The following is a 20,187-nucleotide window of genomic DNA, read 5'->3' on the forward strand; positions in this document are numbered from 1 at the left end:
TCAAAACGCCACCGGCCCGCAGGGAATTTGTGAATTCTCACGATTATCGCTGTTGATCAAGGCAATGAGGAGCCGGATAGCAGTTGCTGCATCAGCAGATGAGAAGGGCCTTAGCGCGCCACTGACGTGACTGGCTAGGCTCACAGGTTGGTGAAGGAATCATAGCCAGCACAGTGATTCTATGCTTTTGTGAGAAAGCAAGCCAGAAAGCGAAAAATTCCTTGGCAGACCTTTACAAAATATGACCGCTGTGTAAATCATCATAAATACTAACACCAAACACACCTGGCTCTCACTCCAGTGTGTGTGATCATGTGTGTGTGTGATCATGGTAGTTGTGTGTGTGTATACACGTGTCTGTGTGTGTGTTTATAAGTGTGTGTAGTTTGTGTGTGTGTGTTTATAAGTGTATGTGTGTGTGTATGTAATGTGTAATGTAATGTGTAATGTGTGTGTGTGTCTATGTATGTAATGTGTAGTGTGTGTGTGTTTGTGTGTGTGTAATGTGTGTGTGTGTTTTAGTGTGTGTGTAGTGTGTGTAATGTGTGTGTATGTAATGTGTAATGTGTGTGTGTGTGTGTAATGTGTGTGTAATGTGTGTGTGTGTGTGTGTATTGTGTGTGTGTAATGTGTGTAATGTGTGTGTGTGTAATGTGTGTGTGTGTGTGTGTATTTGTGTGTGTGTAATGTGTAATGTGTGTGTGTATGTAATGTGTGTGTGTGTGTGTGTGTAATGTGTGTGTGTGTGTAATGTGTGTGTGTGTGTAATGTGTGTGTAATGTGTGTGTGTGTGTAATGTGTGTAATGTGTGTGTGTGTGTGTGTAATGTGTGTGTGTGTGTAATGTGTGTGTAATGTGTGTGTGTGTAATGTGTAATGTGTGTGTGTGTGTAATGTGTGTGTATGTAATGTGTAATGTGTGTGTGTGTGTGTAATGTGTGTAATGTGTGTGTGTGTAATGTGTGTGTGTAATGCGTGTGTGTGTGTAATGTGTGTGTGTGTAATGTGTGTGTGTAATGCGTGTGTGTGTGTAATGTGTAATGTGTGTGTGTGTGTAATGTGTGTGTGTGTAATGTGTGTGTGTGTGTAATGTGTGTAATGTGTGTGTGTGTAATGTGTGTGTGTAATGCGTGTGTGTGTGTAATGTGTGTGTGTGTAATGTGTGTGTGTGTAATGTGTGTGTGTGTAATGTGTAATGTGTGTGTGTGTGTGTAATGTGTGTGTGTGTAATGTGTGTGTGTGTGTAATGTGTGTAATGTGTGTGTAATGTGTAATGTGTGTGTGTATGTAATGTGTGTGTATGTAATGTGTAATGTGTGTGTGTGTATGTAATGTGTGTGTGTGTGTGTGTAATGTGTGTGTGTGTGTAATGTGTGTGTGTGTAATGTGTGTGTGTATGTAATGTGTGTGTATGTAATGTGTAATGTGTAATGTGTGTGTATGTAATGTGTAATGTGTGTGTGTAATGTGTAATGTGTGTGTATGTAATGTGTAATGTGTGTATGTAATGTGTAATGTGTGTGTGTGTGTAATGTGTAATGTGTGTGTGTGTAATGTGTAATGTGTGTGTGTATGTAATGTGTGTGTGTATGTAATGTGTAATGTGTGTGTGTGTAATGTGTAATGTGTGTGTGTGTAATGTGTGTGTATGTAATGTGTAATGTGTGTATGTAATGTGTAATGTGTGTGTGTGTTTTAGTGCTGGTCGGCGTGCCCAGGTCCAGGCGTTCTCTGTGTCGACCAGCTGGACAGGTGTGTGTGTGTGTGTGTGTAATGTGTGTGTGTGTGTGTGTGTAGGCACAGCCGTCGACCAGCTGGACAGGTGTGTGTGTGTGTGTGTGTGTGTAGGCACAGCCGTCGACCAGCTGGACAGGTGTGTGTGTGTGTGTGTGTCTGTGTGTGTGTAATGTGTGTGTGTGTGTGTGTGTGTAGGCACAGCCGTCGACCAGCTGGACAGGTGTGTGTGTGTGTGTGTGTCTGTGTGTGTGTGTGTGTGTGTGTGTGTGTGTGTGTAGGCACAGCCGTCGACCAGCTGGACGGGTGTGTGTGTGTGTGTGTGTGTGTGTGTGTGTAGGCACAGCCGTCGACCAGCTGGACAGGTGTGTGTGTGTGTGTGTGTGTGTGTGTGTGTGTAGGCACAGCCGTCGACCAGCTGGACAGGTGTGTGTGTGTGTGTGTGTGTGTGTGTAGGCACAGCCGTCGACCAGCTGGACAGGTGTGTGTGTGTGTGTGTGTGTGTGTGTGTGTGTAGGCACAGCCGTCGACCAGCTGGACAGGTGTGTGTGTGTGTGTGTGTGTAGGCACAGCCGTCGACCAGCTGGACAAGTGTGTGTGTGTGTGTGTGTGTGTGTGTGTGTGTGTAGGCACAGCTGTCGACCAGCTGGACAGGTGTGTGTGTGTGTGTGTTATTGTGTGTGTGTAATGTGTGTGTGTGTGTGTGTGTAGGCACAGCCGTCGACCAGCTGGACAGGTGTGTGTGTGTGTGTGTGTGTAATGTGTGTGTGTGTGTGTGTGTGTAGGCACAGCCGTCGACCAGCTGGACAGGTGTGTGTGTGTGTGTGTGTGTGTGTAATGTGTGTGTGTGTGTAGGCACAGCCGTCGACCAGCTGGACAGGTGTGTGTGTGTGTGTTATTGTGTGTGTGTAATGTGTGTGTGTGTGTAGGCACAGCCGTCGACCAGCTGGACAGGTGTGTGTGTGTGTGTGTGTCTGTGTGTGTGTGTGTGTGTGTGTGTGTAGGCACAGCCGTCGACCAGCTGGACAGGTGTGTGTCTGTGTGTGTGTGTGTTATTGTGTGCGTATGTATGTCAGGTGTGTGTGTGTGTGTTTGTTAGTGTGTGTGTGTGTAGGCACAGCCGTCGACCAGCTGGACAGGTGTGTGTGTATGTATGTTAGGTGTGTGTGTGTGCCTGTGTATGTGTAGGCACAGCCGTCGACCAGCTGCTGCATTTTGTATCACCTGAAGCTGTTTGCTAGTCTTTTTAGGAAGGCCTGTGGAAAGTCCATTGCAGTAATCAACCCTGCTGGAGATAAATGCATGAATGCATGAATACGTTTTTCTAAATCATCTTTTGACATCAGCACCTTATATGTGATTTTGGGAACTCTGTGATGAATGGAAATGAAATATATGACGATCGTGAAACTCATGAAAACGCACAATCTGGACATTTTATCATAACTCGGTTGCTGCTTTGGGTCGAATCAGTGACGCATGCACGTCAGGTCAAAACCAGGCCATTTTCGTGGGTCTATAGGTGCCAGTCTCGCCAGGTCTCGCTGATCACTTCCTGGAATGTTTACACAAGTAAGTAACAGGCAACACTTCATATTTCATGAAAGACGTTATATCTCCATTTCTAGAAAAAAACAGTGTTTTTTAGCTTGGGATTTCTCAGGAACAGAGGTGTGTAGAAATACACGGTTTGCACCCACCGAGAGCTTAAAGTCTCACCTTTTAATCGAGCTATTCTACGTGTTCATAGCTATAACACAGAATATGCTGTGGCTGTACAAAAATCATCAACAATGGTCTAGATTGCTGGCACTCTAGGACAAAGCTCCCGAAAACAGCTTGGCATTCACTGAGTTAATACACCAAGATTTTGAACAGTATCCTTTGCTTTAAACCCTTTTGTGTCAAGGACAGTGGCAACCCTCAGTATTTCCTCCATTATAACCAATTATAATTACTTCAGTTGTTTCAAATTTTGAGACATCCAGGTGTTGATTTGTTCTATACACTGAGATTCAAGGGGACCATAGTCATTTGGTGACAGAACTAAGTACATTTGTGTGTCATCTGCATAGCTATGATATGAAATTTTGGATGATTAGTCCAAGTGGAGATTGAATAATAGTGGCCCCAAGATCGACCCCTGGAGAACACCACAGGTCAAGGACATTGGTGTTGAGGTACAGTTTCCAATGGCAACAAAGAAACTCCTTTCTTGTATATGATTTCAGCCAGTTGATAACTATGCCTGTAAATCCAACCCAGTGTTCTAGTCTGTGTAATAAAATGTTGTGTGTGTGTGTATAGGTGCTGTGAGACTCATGATCACTGCTACAGTGCTGCCATGGCTCTGCCTGCCTGCTATTCCGCTCTAGATTTGGATAACCCCTACACCCACGGATACTACTACCAGTGTGATAAGGCCACCAAGAGCATCAGCTGCCTGGGTAACACACACACACACACACACACACACACACACACACACACACACAACCCCTACACCCACGGATACTACTACCAGTGTGATAAGGCCACCAAGAGCATCAGCTGCCTGGGTAACACACACACACACACACACACACACACACACACACACACACACACACACACACACATAACCCCTACACCCACGGATACTACTACCAGTGTGATAAGGCCACCAAGAGCATCAGCTGCCTGGGTAACACACACACACACACACACACACACACACACACACACACACATAACCCCTACACCCACGGATACTACTACCAGTGTGATAAGGCCACCAAGAGCATCAGCTGCCTGGGTAACACACACACACACACACACACACACACATAACCCCTACACCCACGGATACTACTACCAGTGTGATAAGGCCACCAAGAGCATCAGCTGCCTGGGTAACACACACACACACACACACACACACACACATAACCCCTACACCCACGGATACTGCTACCAGTGTGATAAGGCCACCAAGAGCATCAGCTGCCTGGGTAACACACACACACACACACATGGCAGATATTTACTCCTCTCTATCTCCCCCATATCTCTCTCCCTCCATCCCTCTCTCCATCCCTCTCTCTCTCTGCTGCAGCTAAGAACGACGCGTGTGAGATGTTCATCTGTGAGTGTGATAAGCACCTTGCTGAGTGCATGTCCACAGCTCCCTATGTGGCTGCACATGACCACTACGACCAGGCCCTGTGTCACCAGCAACACTAAACATCACCATGGCTACCGCCCTGTGTCACCAGCAACACTAAACATCACCATGGCTACCGCCCTGTGCCACCAGCAACACTAAACATCACCATGGCTACCGCCCTGTGCCACCAGCAACACTAAACATCACCATGGCTACCGCCCTGTGCCACCAGCACAGCTAATCATCACCATGGTTACCGCCCTGTGTCACCAGCAACGCTAAACATCCCCATGGCTACCGCCCTGTGTCACCAGCAACGCTAATCATCACCATGGCTACCGCCCTGTGTCACCAGCAACGCTAAACATCCCCATGGTTACCGCCCTGTGTCACCAGCAACACTAAACATCACCATGGCTACCGCCCTGTGCCACCAGCAACACTAAACATCACCATGGTTACCGCCCTGTGCCACCAGCACAGCTAATCATCACCATGGCTATCGCCCTGTGTCACCAGCAACGCTAAACATCACCATGGCTACCGCCCTGTGCCTCACCAGCAACGCTAAACATCACCATGGCTACCGCCCTGTGCCACCAGCAACGCTAAACATCCCCATGGTTACCGCCCTGTGCCACCAGCAACACTAAACATCACCATGGCTACCGCCCTGTGTCACCAGCAACACTAAAATCACCATGGCTACCGCCCTGTGTCACCAGCAACACTAAACATCCCCATGGTTACCGCCCTGTGTCACCAGCAACGCTAAACATCACCATGGCTACCGCCGCCGGCCACAGGGCGTGTGTGTGTGTGCCATCAGTACAGAGCACCAGGACACGCCCACCTCCAGAGCAAGGCCACACCCCCGGCCAAGTCCTGCCCACTGGACCCTGAGGCAATAATAATAAAGTCAAACGGCAAATTCACAGCATGTCTCAGACGCTTTGTTACACACACACACACACACACACACAAGGGCGTCAGTTTGTTTTTAGAAGTGGTGGGGACAATAACCATAAGCTTGAGTGTGGTTTGAAAAGTGCGGGGTACCCTTATGTAAGCTATTCATCCATTCAACGCTGCATTACAATATGCTCAACAGTAGTGTTGCGCCGATTAAGGTTTTTTAACATCCGCACCCACCCGACCCGGTAGGAGAGTCGATCTGCACCCACTCGACCCTCAAAAATATGCACTGACTAACTACCCGAACCTGACCTGAACCGACAAAAAAAAAAACAATGTGCCTATAGCCTAGGCTATCCTTTGCAGTTCATATTGAGGTAGGGACAATGCTTTCTTATTAACTAAACACTAAAACAAGAAGAATTTGCACTGTAGGATATGCTTCAACAAAAGGCCTTTTCACACAGAGATCACGCTAAATTTGCGGGAATAGGATACGTCTTTTTGCCGCAATGTGTGTCTGAAAACGAGGGGAAAATTTGCAGGCCTGCTGACGATCTGTTCACATGATGCGGCATTTTGGGGAGCCAGGAGGCAGGATCAGCTATTAATGTGACGTGCAACAGAGGCGTGCACGAGGACATTTACACCACCCACCTCACCCGCAAGGCGACCAAAATTGTGAGTGATGCAAGTCACCCCGCTCACAATCTGTTTGATCTACTGCCCTCTGGGAAGAGGTACAGAAGCCTGCGCTCCCGCACTACCAGACTCACCAACAGCTTCATACACCAAGCCGTAAGGATGCTGAACTCTCTCCCTCCTCTCCCCCCTCCACCCTCAGCTACATAACATCCTGGACATTGGAGCCAAAATGGCCGCCTGCACTACTCCACTTGCACACTTGCACACTTGTACACTTTACAACTGGTGTTGTTGTCCTGAAAACACAACACTTCTGCTGCTCTTACATAACTTGCACCACTATGCCACTTTCTTTATTACTTAGGTCAAACAGAACTACCCAAGCCTTTTATTGGCCTGAATTTGCACTAGTATTTTTATTGACTGTCTATGCACAATTTCAACCACATTTTGCTGCTCTTATTTTTTTCATTATTATATGTGCCCTCTTATTTACTTATTTACTTACTTTTTTGTTTACTTGAATGTCATGTTTGTCTGATTTCCAAAACCATGACGGGAGAACCGACTGCACTTTGGTTAGCTTGCCATTTGCTTTGCTGTTGCTTAGAATGTTAGATTCTTGCGATAGATGTCTTCAGACAATAAAAAGTTATTTGGAAGGGAAATTGAAGAGAAGAGTTGCCCCCTGCATTGGCCGTGATTCCCCATTGAAAATCAGAGGTTCACAGGCTACTGTGGCCTTGGTCAGTGGCGCCGCCAGCGCACTGTGCGATAAAAATAGCTTGTGTGCTGTCTTAATTGAAACATGCTTCACGCACAAATGATAGCCTAGGGCAAAGAGAATGGACATCTCAACATAAGGATACATTAGAAGATGATGATTGGTGTAAACTTTGTCACAAGACGTGATAAGCAGTTCTGGCGCTTAAAAACGCAACGTTCCATTCAGTCATAAATCATTCAAACGTAGGCCTAGTGCTCATCATGAAAAGAAAACAGCAGCTTAATATTTTTTCAGGTGTTTAACAGTAGGCCTAGGCGCACTGTTAGCAGTTATGCTGTAGGCAGTGATATTATTAGGCATTGCATCCTGTCGATCTGTTTGGAATATCGCAGTTCGGGTTGATAAGATTCAGTTAATGTGAGTATGGGTCGTCTCAAAGTTTGGGACAACCAAACAGCAGAGTAGGCAAAGCAAATCCTAATTGTTAGGTTACCATAGCTGTCTTTTCTCTAGGCCTGGGCCTATCAGAAATCGCGACATAAGCTCATTGGTTTCTTTTTTCTTTTCTTTCTTGTTCGCGTGTTGGGTAGTGAAGCGATAATGCATTTAAATCAATGTACATAAGAGCCGATATGGCCAGCCCTGATCTGCTGCTCTGTAAAGGTATTTCTGTCCCACCCAAATTTGCTGAACTACTTGCGAAGTAGCCTATTCATCACAGACATCACATGTATCACACGAAAGAGCTTTTTCTCAGCTTTTAAACGATGTTGGTGGTTAGTTGTTGTGGTAAACGGTTGGTGAGAAAAGTAGCCGAACTTTAACTAGTAGGAACTTTAACTAGTAGGAACTTTAACTAGTAGGAACTTTAACTGAATCATATTTTCTGCGCCCGTCTCCCTATTCATCTCTCAGCACATGACAAACCAGATATCAGAATAAACAGCAGACCTTACCCAACACAAAGCTGTCATTAAAGTTTAAAGTTTTAATTAAAGTTTAAAGCACTCCCCTGTACAGTTAGCCATTCCAGAGTAATCCGGATTTAAATTTGCAGCAATGTCTATACGCATGTCTCCAACTTTGGGGTTCACAATGTGTTTCAATTGTTCAATAGGCCTACATGATTTTATAACAGACCAAATACAAAATAAATGTTAATATCGACTAGATATCTGTAAACATTAGCCTACAATCAGAGGATATAGCCTACATATAGGGCAGACCGACGCTCATGAGTTCATGCTTTGTTTTATCGCTGGATTGCAACCGATTGCATTCCGAGCTACAGTCAACTCTAGCAGGCATTAAATGATTTGAGGGTCGGGTGGGTGCGGATCGACGCTCCTGACGGGTCGGGTGGGTGCGGATGTTAAAAAACCTTAACCGCGCAACACTACTCCACACATATCCAGGCAGGTGTGCATGCTGTGAGGATGTCATTGTGCGCGCCTATCGCATGGTTTAGACTCGATGATTTCAGTATGTGGGGATTTTTTTGGTCGCAATTGGTTTGCACATTTTCAGAAGTGGTGGGGACAAAATTCAAATTATAAATAGTGCTGGGGACAAAATTCAAATTATAAATAGTGGTGGGGACAAAATTCAAATGATAAATAGTGGTGGGGACATACCCCCCCCGTCCCCCCGTAATTTACGTGTATGCACACACACACACACAAACTAAAAAAGTAAACACTACAGGCTAATGACCTGAGCTTAACATATGAAAACGTCTCTGTCATGACCATCCACAGCACAGGGCAGGTCCTTTTCTCTACCTATAGAGATTGCTAAGACACGTGACCAAGATTATGGGTACGTTTGGCCGTTTACATTGGTTTACATGGGCATGGATTGCCGTGGATCCCCAAAATGCTTTGCGTTCACCAATGGGAAAATGCCATGATGACGACACATTCTCAATCTCTATAGCTGGCCACCAGGTGCATGTGATGTTACTTGGACATTAGCAGCTACTAGCAGTGGTTAGCTAACTATGCTAGTCTTGGAAAAGTAGAAGATATAGGCAAGCATAATATACACCCTTGATGATCTTCTTTACATTGCATTGACTATGTGGCTCAGGAATCTGCTTAGAATTGGGGAAGGGTTGCCGGCTCAAACCCCGACCAGTAGGCACGGCTGAAGAGCCCTTGAGCAAGGCACCTAACCCCTCACTGCTCCCCCAGCGCCAGTAGGCCACGGCTGAAGTGCCCTTGAGCAAGGCACCTAACCCCTCACTGCTCCCCGACCAGTAGGCACGGCTGAAGTGCCCTTGAGCAAAGCACCTAACCCCTCACTGCTCCCCGACCAGTAGGCACGGCTGAAGTGCCCTTGAGCAAGGCACCTAACCCCTCACTGCTCCCCGACCAGTAGGCACGGCTGAAGTGCCCTTGAGCAAAGCACCTAACCCCTCACTGCTCCCCGACCAGTAGGCACGGCTGAAGTGCCCTTGAGCAAGGCACCTAACCCCTCACTGCTCCCCGACCAGTAGGCACGGCTGAAGTGCCCTTGAGCAAAGCACCTAACCCCTCACTGCTCCCCGACCAGTAGGCACGGCTGAAGTGCCCTTGAGCAAGGCACCTAACCCCTCACTGCTCCCCGACCAGTAGGAACGGCTGAAGTGCCCTTGAGCAAGGCACCTAACCCCTCACTGCTCCCCGAGCGCCAGTAGGCACGGCTGAAGTGCCCTTGAGCAAGGCACCTAACCCCTCACTGCTCCCCGAGCGCCAGTAGGCCACGGCTGAAGTGCCCTTTAGCAAGGCACCTAACCCCTCACTGCTCCCCGACCAGTAGGCACGGCTGAAGTGCCCTTGAGCAAGGCACCTAACCCCTCACTGCTCCCCGAGCGCCGATGTTGTTGCAGGCAGCTCACTGCGCCGGGATTAGTGTGTGCTTCACCTCACTGTGTGTTCACTGTGTGCTGAATGTGTTTCACTAATTCATGGATTGGGATAAATGCAGAGACCAAAAGATCAAAAGAGTATATATAATATAATAATATATATACTAATATACTTACTTATACTTATTATTTTAAGTTGGCTATGTATTGCATATTATTGCAAAAAGTAAAAATGGGTTTGCATTCTGTCCCCCCAGCCCCAGATAGCAAGAGGCTGGTGGTCCATTGGGGGCATAGCTGGCGGTCTGCTGGCATTTTGCTCATCGGTTTTCTGGCGGTCCGCTGGCGGGTTGCAGACAAATTGCACAATATTTTGCCACTATTGGTCTAAAATCTTTTTCATTTGTTCAGTTATACTCCATATATCATTTTATTAACTTTTCTTAATATTCATGACAAGTTAAATTCAAAGAGATGGTGGTCCAACGGCGGACCACAAGTGGCACGCCACCGGCGGCATACCACCAGCGGTCCGCTGATTTTGTATCTGGGGCAATACAATTGGTAATTTTACAGAAAATCACAATGAACTTTAAGAGCCTACAGCTGTTGAATAAGACCACTATCCATCTCAAAACGTATTCAATATCTAGCTTGCCTCATGTACTCTACTAACGCAAGGGTTTGAGATCGTTGTGCTCCACATTCAAAATCATCAACAAAAATATGCATTTTCCAGTTGCTGTAAGAAATGTATCTGGGTTTGTTTCAAACAGGAGGACATCACTGGTGTGTAGGACACTCATTCCAATGTTTGATTAGAAAGCTACAAGGCACTACTCCAGAGTGTCATCTTGTCACAAAAAATATGCTTTTGTTGAGAGGAATAATGGTACACATAAAATACTCACATCTGGTGCGGTTTTCTAAGCCGTATCTCACATCTGGTGCGGTTTTCTAAGCCATATCTCACATCTGGTGCGGTTTTCTAAGCCTCACATCTGGTGCGGTTTTCTAAGCCATATCTCACATCTGGTGCGGTTTTCTAAGCCATATCTCATGGTTTTCTAAGCCATATCTCACATCTGGTGCGGTTTTCTAAGCCATATCTCACATCTGGTGCGGTTTTCTAAGCCGTGTCAATCCATAGTTGAAAAACCATATCTCACATCTGGTGTGGTTTTCTAAGCTATATCGCACATCTGGCGTGGTTTTCTAAGCCGTATCTCACATCTGGTGTGGTTTTCTAAGCCATATCTCACATCTGGTGTGGTTTTCTAAGCTATATCGCACATCTGGCGTGGTTTTCTAAGCCGTATCTCACATCTGGTGTGGTTTTCTAAGCCATATCTCACATCTGGTGTGGTTTTCTAAGCCATATCAACCCATAGGCTTGGGTATCGAATATCGAGTATTGGTTGGAACCGGGACTATCTTTGCGATTTTCCTGGAATCGTTCAAAAGTTTAAATTTCGATTCCTAGTTTCGATTCCCAGTCCGCCGACCAAACGGCTGAACACCAACGAAGAAGCGCATAGTTCATAGAATTAATATTCATAGAGAAGGTCAGACTATTTTATTCAGAAAGCAGGCTTCCCGCGGATCCTTAAAAAGTCTTAAATACAACAGAATTTTCGAAAGAGAGGTATTAAATGTGCGTATAGGACCAGCGAGTGCAAGAGAGCAAGTGATGTCTCCATCCAGTTTCGTGTATTTAAAACGCAATTGTATAAGTGACTAGGCTATTAGGCTACGGGAGGAAGTGTAGTGGTTGCAGAGTGAAGATGTTTTTCACGGGTGTGGTTAAAGGTGTGAAAACGGTAATAATACAGTAGGCCTATGTACAAAATAATATGCCTGATGTTTTCGTGGTGTAGCTGAGGCCTGAAAGATAGACAGGTAGCGAGCGGGAGAAAGAGTTTGTAAGCCAGTTAGCAATAGGTTGGCCATACGTTCGAATTTAGGCCGGACATATGGATTTTAAAAGCCCTGTCCGGCGTCCGGCACAACCTCAAGCCGGACACTCATTTTTTCTCCTTTTTGGAGTTGCGCTGGGCATCTAAAATCTTTGCTTGGACGTAGCATCGTTTCACAAACTATGGACACGAAGACTGCTGGTCAAATTATGTGCAGTGCTTCGTAATCAGTAGGAAATACTGTAGGCCTATATGTTAAGTTGATCTGTTTGCATTTTTCCAGCGTGTGTTGTTGGCCTAGCCTAGGGAAGAAAATATCTCTTTAAGTTATAATAGCCTACCTGTAATATCTGCCAGCAGCTTGCTTGCCAGCGTGTCCCAGTAAAAGTTGTGAAATATAACCGCATATTTTTTTGAATGTCGGCGACTGGCTACATAAAAAAAACGTGCGTTCATAATACAGGCGTGCTTGAGATGAAACCAGCAGTTTTCAGCAGGATCATGCGAGGAGGACCTGTCTCTTAATTAATTTAAAACAAGTCAATGGTTTTACAGTGTTTCAGTCAAGCTTTGGTTTGTTTAGATACAACTGGTATGCAAAATGTAAAGTAGTAGATTAAATTTAATTTGCTGTGCTGCATATTGGACAATATATGCACATAGTAAATTATATAAAAGAGGGTTATTAAAATATGTAAATATTTTTGTCTAACTTAGAAAAAAATATTGAAGGGAATCCAGTCCAGTGCACATGTCTTTGGCAAGTAGCCTAGGCTACTACAGACACAGGTGAAGAACAGTAAGCAAAACCAAATATGTACAGCCAGCTTCAAAAGCAAGCAGCCCAGACCCTAAAATTGGGCATTTATAGCTTTGAAGGTAATTCACACACAATTATTTTTCTTTCGACAAAATATATTTGGTAACTTCTGTAGACATCCAAAATGGGGTGGGGGTTAAAATTAGTAGGAAAAAAAACTATTGCATAAACAGTCATATATATATTTTTGCCGTGGTAAAGTCTTAAGTTTCATTTAGATGTCTTGAAAAAGTCTTTAAATTTGCACTTGGAAAATGTGCAGATACCCTGAGAAAGACCATTGGTTAGCTAGCTCATTTAAAATATCCTAAACTTTTTTTGATCTTGCCTCTTAAAAAAATCGGAATCGAGAATCGTTAAGAACCAGAATCGAAATAAGAAATCGGAATTGGAATTGGAATCGTTCAAATTCAAACGATGCCCAACCCTATCAACCCATAGTTGAAAAGCCATATCTCACATCTGGTGTGGTTTTCTAAGCCATATCTCACATCTGGTGTGGTTTTCTAAGCCGTGTCACCCATAGTTGAAAAGCCATATCTCACATCTGGTGTGGTTTTCTAAGCCGTGTCAATCCATAGTTGAAAAGCCATATTCCGTCCTATATCCAATCTACCCTTCATCTCCAAAATCCTTGAAAAAACAGTTGCCACCCAACTCCATTCTCACTTATCCAATAATAACCTGTATGAACAGTTCTAGTCCGGTTTCCGCCCACTCCACAGCACTGAAACAGCACTTATTAAAATGACCAATGACCTCCTTATGGCAGCTGATTCTGGACTCCTCACCATCCTCATCCTCCTGACCTGAGTGCAGCCTTTGATACCATTTGTCACACCACCCTCCTCAACAGGCTGTCTTCCATTGGCATCACCCACACTCCGTTCAACTGGTTCACATCCTACCTCTCTGGCCGCACTCAGTTCATTCAACTTAAGTCCCTTAAATCCATCCCCTCCTCCGTCACTTCAGGTGTGCCCCAGGGCTCTGTCCTGGGGCCCCTACTCTTCATCATCTACCTCCTTCCCCTCGGCAATATCTTTCGCAAATTCCACATTAATTTCCACTGTTATGCAGATGACACCCAGCTCTACCTCTCCAGCAAACCTTCGTCCACTCTCCCACCCACCTCCCTTACTGATTGCATCTCTGAAATAAAAACCTGGTTCACCCAAAACTTCCTTAAACTAAACAGTAACAAAACCGAGGTCCTCGTCATTGGTACTAAGTCCACTCTATCCAAAACAGACAGCTTTTCTCTTTCTATTGATAACTCCTCTGTTTCACCCTCCCCTCAGGTTAAGAGTCTGGGTGTCATCCTTGACAGCACACTATCCTTTCAATCCCACATCAATAATATCACTCGGTCTGCGTACTTCCACCTACGTAATATCAATCGCCTCCGCCCCTCCCTAACCCCCCACACTGCTGCCATTCTTGTCCACAGTCTCGTCACCGTCACAGTCTCCTTTTCGGCCTCCCCCACAAATCCCTCCATAAACTTCAACTAGTCCAGAATTTAGCTGCCCGCATCATAACTCGAACCCCCTCCATTCACCACATCACTCCCATCCTCCATCAGCTCCACTGGCTCCCGGTTCAGTTCCGCATCCAATTTAAAGTCCTCCTGTTTACTTGCAAGGCCATTCACAACCTCGCCCCTCCATATTGGTCTGATCTCCTCCATGTTCCCACTCCCTCCCGCTCTCTAAGATCCTCTTCCTCCATACACCTGTCTGTCCCCTCCCGCTCTCTAAGATCCTCTTCCTCCATACACCTGTCTGTCCCCACCGCCCGTCTCACCACCATGTGGAGCAGAGCATTCACACCTGTCTGTCCCCACCGCCCGTCTCACCACCATGTGGAGCATTCAGCCGCTCTGCTCTGCTCTGCTCCCCGTCTCTGGAATTCACTACCACCCCAACTTAGAAACATTGATTCATTCCCCCACTTCAAATCACAACTCAAAACACATCTTTTTAAAACTGCTTATTCCATATGATGTTATTTTTGTTTGTTTGTTTTGTTTCTGTTTTTGTTTTTTACCATGCGTACGCTCAAATCCATGCCAACGCTCAGATTTATAAAAACCGACCATTTCCTTGTGGTAATGCCGGGGTACTGCAAGTAATCTGAGGTCTAAGTGCGATGCATTTTCAAAATTCCAAGACCAACGATCTCATGTCTTTCTTTGCCATATGCATGATCAATATCAGAAGATTTTTAAAGACGTTTTTGGACGCAGCTAAATGTTTCATGGTTTGGCATAAAACTGCTAATGAGAACTATAGCCCACTTAAGAAAGTGAAAAAACGTATAGCTTACTTATTTCATAATATCTAAAAAACACCAAGACCTATGATAGAATGATTGAAACATTCTTACAGGTGATCTAGTATATTTGGTGTTCTCACCAATCTAATATTGACCATAAAATGTCCAATTGCCCTCGTTTAGGAGAGGAAAAGTACATTTGTGCCAGGGATGTAGTGGTAAAATAAGAGGTGGGTGAACTATGAATTCTGCAATCTCGGTGAGGTGGACTGCGCCATGCGGTATCGGATTTTTAAAAAAGGCATTCAGAACATGTTTGATAATGGTGGAGGTTAATGTACAGTATTGGGAATATAGGATAGTATTGGATAATACCGTTTTGAATGTTAAAAGTGAATAAACTCTTTTGAGAGGTGGATAAACTAAGAGGTGGGTCTATTTCTGAAATTGCAGAGGTGGATAAACTGCGTTTACTCGCGTTTAGCCTCCACTACATCCTAATTTGCGTACTCATAGGCCTATTCCCAGCTCCGTAACAGAAAGGTAATATTTGAATGTAAGCTATACAATGTAGGCTATAGATATTTTATATCATATATAGCCTACACAACCAAGGGACGGAAGTTATCCTCTGAAAGCAGGGCATCTTCATATTTAGTGTTGCGTCGGAGTTGCATAAAGAGGTGCAGAGCGCACACCTGTTTGCTTTTTTTGACTGGCAGCCGCAGTGCCCAAGATTAGATGACAATACGTGAGTTGGATAATGTAGGCTAAAATATAAAGGTAGGCCTAAAGCAAACAATAAAGGACAATGTTTAAGCCATTTGACATTATTGAAAGAAAACGATAGCAAAGATATGCAGAATTAATTAATAATGACCGGCGAACTAGGCTACTTTTTCAGCAAAAACATAGCCTATCCTAAAAGAAACGTTAAGCCTACATGACACATCATGCTTATAATTTAGTCCTCTGTTTTGTAGGCTAAATCAGCATATTACCCTGGATCATATTGGAAACGTACAGTAGCCTACTGTACCATAACGTACAGGATTATGCTGTAGGCCTAGAGGTCTTTCCTTCATAAGGTAGGCCTACCCAATTTTTTTTCTACAATGTAGGCCTAAACATACTAAATGTTGATTATTCACATTACTGCAAGCAAAAGGAATGAAAGCGAGCCGAGGACAATGGACATGGATGCATACGATCTCTTTCTAGAAAGCTTTGCTGGAAAAAAACATAATTAGTTAAGCTATTCGAACTGACGCATATAGGCTAGTTAACATCAGATGGCATAGGCTAGGCCTATACTAATGTTTTTAATATATAATTTTACATAGGCTACAGCTTTTAGGCCATTGATTTCATTAAAACATATGCTAATGACATTGATGAGGGGGTGTTTACAAGGCGGAGACCTAAAACCATCCTGCTGTGCACAAGTTGACGTTCATTTGTGATTTATAATGGGCACATCTGGAAGGGTGGCGTACGCATGTTTTTTTGTGCGTACGTTCGTTTTCTCTGAATCACACGTACGATCATTTCAGAAATGATCTAAGATCAAATGAAGGATGGTTTCTACGCAACACTTTTATAAATGAGGCCCCTGGTGTGGTTTTCTAAGCCATATCTCACATCTGGTGAGGTTTTCTAAGCCGTGTCAATCCATAGTTGAAAAGCCATATCTCACATCTGATGCGGTTTTCTAAGCCGTGTCATAGTTTCCTATTACAGTTATAAGACACAGGGGTCTGTTGGGACAGAAAAATGTGTCACAGGGCAATAAGGTTGTTGATATATGAAATTACCATTATATCACTGGGCACCCTGCTAAATCTTGCTAAATCTTACTAAATCTTAATTCTAAAACTGATAGTTCCGGTCCTTGATTGTGATTGGCTGAATCACGTTCAATGCCGTTGTAAATTTTAGCATAAACATACACCTTGACCACATTCCGTTCTATATTATTGCGCTACCATAACTTGATACAAAAGTTAAAGTAGCTTCGTCTCGACGTTGCTTGGCAACCATTCAGATAGAGGAAATATATTTATTGGAGGAAGAATGATTATCTATGAATAAATCGTTACAATTCTTGTTGCTGTGCCTTATTTTATGAAATCCTGCCAGATATGTAGTAACCGTTTTAGAAAAGCAACAAGCCACTCTTGGGGCTTATTGATTAAATCTATTGATATGTCTGAAAGATAGTAAATCTACTGATATGTCTGAAAGATAGCAAATCTACTGCAGATTTCCAATCTTTCAGACAAAGCAGTAGATTTGCTATCTTTCAGAAAAAGATTCAAGCTTGGACAGGTTCACTATAGCTTGAACGGATTCACTATAGGACAGGTTCACTATAGACAGGTTCACTAAAGCTTGGACAGGTTCACTAAGGACAGGTTCACTATAGCTTGGACAGGTTAACTATAGGACAGGTTCACTATAGAACAGATTCACTATAGCTTGGGCAAGTTCACTATAGGACAGGTTCACTATAGCTTGGACAGGTTCACTATAGCTTGGGCAAGTTCACTATTAGGTGTCTGCACAGCGTCATAGAGAATCGCGGAGTACCCGGATGAGCGCCATCTTGAGGGGAGAGCGGGTAGAGGCTAGAGCTCTATGAGCTCAAGCAACATTAGGCTAGATAGCCATCATGGCTAACACACAAAATTATTTAGATCATTTAAGCTCAGAAGAGAAGATAAGATACGGAACAAAAATAGCAAAAATAGGGGGAAATGATCCATACAGACTAACCGACCTCTCGGATGACTGGAATGATTTGCCATCAATATCGTACCCAGATATTGTCAACTATCTCGTCCTAGCAAGTAGCCCGTATACTACTGATAACTTAAAATGTTACAAAGGTTTAGAGGCTTATAACCAAATGGTTTGTGGATGGGTACGAGATGTAGTGTCAAAAGAGTTTAATGGGAAGAGCCTGGTGAAGGTAAAGGTAAGTGATAGTATAAAAGGACAGTAATTTTCACAGGGCATCCAAAGCCCAAGTTCACTCACTGCTGGTTATTCATTTACCTGTTAGTGCTAACTGGGCTAGTCTGCTAACAGCAAGTGCTGTATAAAGCATAATTGTACAATATAATTGTTACACATATCTCATATGTCATGTAACATTCAGAATACCAATCTTATATCTGACTGTGTCCATGGTCAATTTGCTGTGAGCTAATAGTTCGGAAGAGTTTGTTTACATTGTGTAGCGCTAGCCAATAACCTAAGTTAGCCTTCCTTCGATCACTTTAGATCGCTTCAGATAGACATACACTCTCACGAGGGTAAAATGCCTGCGTCTAAATCACCGACACAGGTTAAGCTGTATGGACTAACAGTATGGGTAATCCTTTATCAACATAACTACACCGTTTAGGCTACACACATTTGGCGTTCATTAGACCCCTTCCTCCTCCTCCTCCGATTGCCTGCTAACCTTAGCCGTCATTAAATCCATTGCTCAAATTTGCTCGTGTCGCTCACTCTTTGCTTTTTCGTGGTATTGCATCTTCACTGGGTGGTCTCCGATTGCATAATGTCCTTAGTACACACATCTAATATCGCCAGTATTCACGTAATGATTCACCTTGCTCGCACGCATCAAAGTTTTCTTCCGACTGATGCAGACATGCATCACGGGATGTCACACACACACACACACACACACAGGCACACGCACATCATATGCATAGCCCTACATTACACTTAGGCTTATATCTGTGATGGAATGTACTTTGTATGAGAATGCACACTTTGTAATAAAAAAAAATCAGGTTCGTCTTGATTCGCCTCAGCTCTCATATACCCTCAGACTTCGAGAGGCTGTACCCTCAGGATGGATCCCGCTGCTTTATGACGTTGTGTGGGAACACCTAATAGGACAGGTTCACTATAGCTTGGACAGGTTTACTATAGGACAGGTTCACTATAGCTTGGACAAGTTCACTATAGCTTGGGCAAGTTCACTATAGGACTGGTTCACTATAGCTTGGACAAGTTCACTATAGCTTGGGCAAGTTCACTATAGGACTGGTTCACTATAGCTTGGACAGGTTCACTATAGGACAGGTTCACTATAGGACAGTTTCACTATAGCTTGGACAGGTTCACTATAGGACAGGTTCACTATAGCTTGAACAGATTCACTATAGGACAGGTTCACTATAGCTTGGACAGGTTCACTATAGCTTGAACAGATTCACTATAGGACAGGTTCACTATAGCTTAGACAGGTTCAATATAGGACAGGTTCACTATAGCTTGGACAGGTTCACTATAGGACAGGTTCACTATAGGACAGGTTCACTATAGCTTGAACAGATTCACTATAGGACAGGTTCACTATAGCTTGAACAGATTCACTATAGCTTGGGCAAGTTCACTATAGGACTGGTTCACTATAGCTTGGACAGGTTCACTATAGGACAGGTTCACTATAGCTTGAACCGATTCACTATAGGAGAGGTTCACTAAAGCTTGGACAGGTTCACTATAGGACAGGTTCAATATAGCTTGGACAGGTTCACTATAGCTTGAACAGATTCACTATAGGACAGGTTCACTAAAGCTTGGACAGGTTCACTAAGGACAGGTTCACCATAGGACAGGTTCACTATAGAACAGGTTCACTATAGCTTGGACAGGTTCACTATAGCTTGGACAGTTTCACTATAGTTTAGACAGGTTCACTATAGCTTAGACATGTTCACTATAGGACAGGTTCACTATAGTTTGGACAGGTTCACTATAGCTTGGACAGGTAGGACAGGTTCACTATAGCTTAGACAGGTTCACTATAGCTTAGACAGGTTCACTATAGCTTGGACAGGTTCACTATAGACAGGTTCACTATAGCTTGGACAGGTTCACTATAGGACAGGTTCAATATAGCTTGGACAGGTTCATTATAGCTTGAACAGATTCACTATAGAACATGTTCACTATAGGACAGGTTCACTAAAGCTTGGACAGGTTCACTAAGGACAGGTTCACCATAGGACAGGTTCACTATAGCTTGGGCAAGTTCACTATAGCTTGGACAGGTTCACTAGCTTGGACAGTTTCACTATAGTTTAGACAGGTTCACTATAGCTTGGACAGGTTAACTATAGGACAGGTTCACTATAGC

At 44.1% G+C, this 20,187-nt stretch overlaps 1 long non-coding RNA gene across 1 annotated transcript; it reads left to right on the top strand.

Moving 5' to 3' along the window:
* Positions 1-10,687: 10,687 nt before the first annotated feature.
* On the top strand, positions 10,688-16,845 carry LOC121703913. Its single transcript, XR_006030182.1, has 3 exons — positions 10,688-10,861; positions 14,051-14,057; positions 16,754-16,845. It is a non-coding gene; the product is annotated as an uncharacterized LOC121703913 (long non-coding RNA).
* Positions 16,846-20,187: the final 3,342 nt, after the last annotated feature.

Source organism: Alosa sapidissima, chromosome 2, assembly GCF_018492685.1.
Source record: "Alosa sapidissima isolate fAloSap1 chromosome 2, fAloSap1.pri, whole genome shotgun sequence".
NCBI classification, from domain to species: domain Eukaryota; kingdom Metazoa; phylum Chordata; class Actinopteri; order Clupeiformes; family Clupeidae; genus Alosa; species Alosa sapidissima.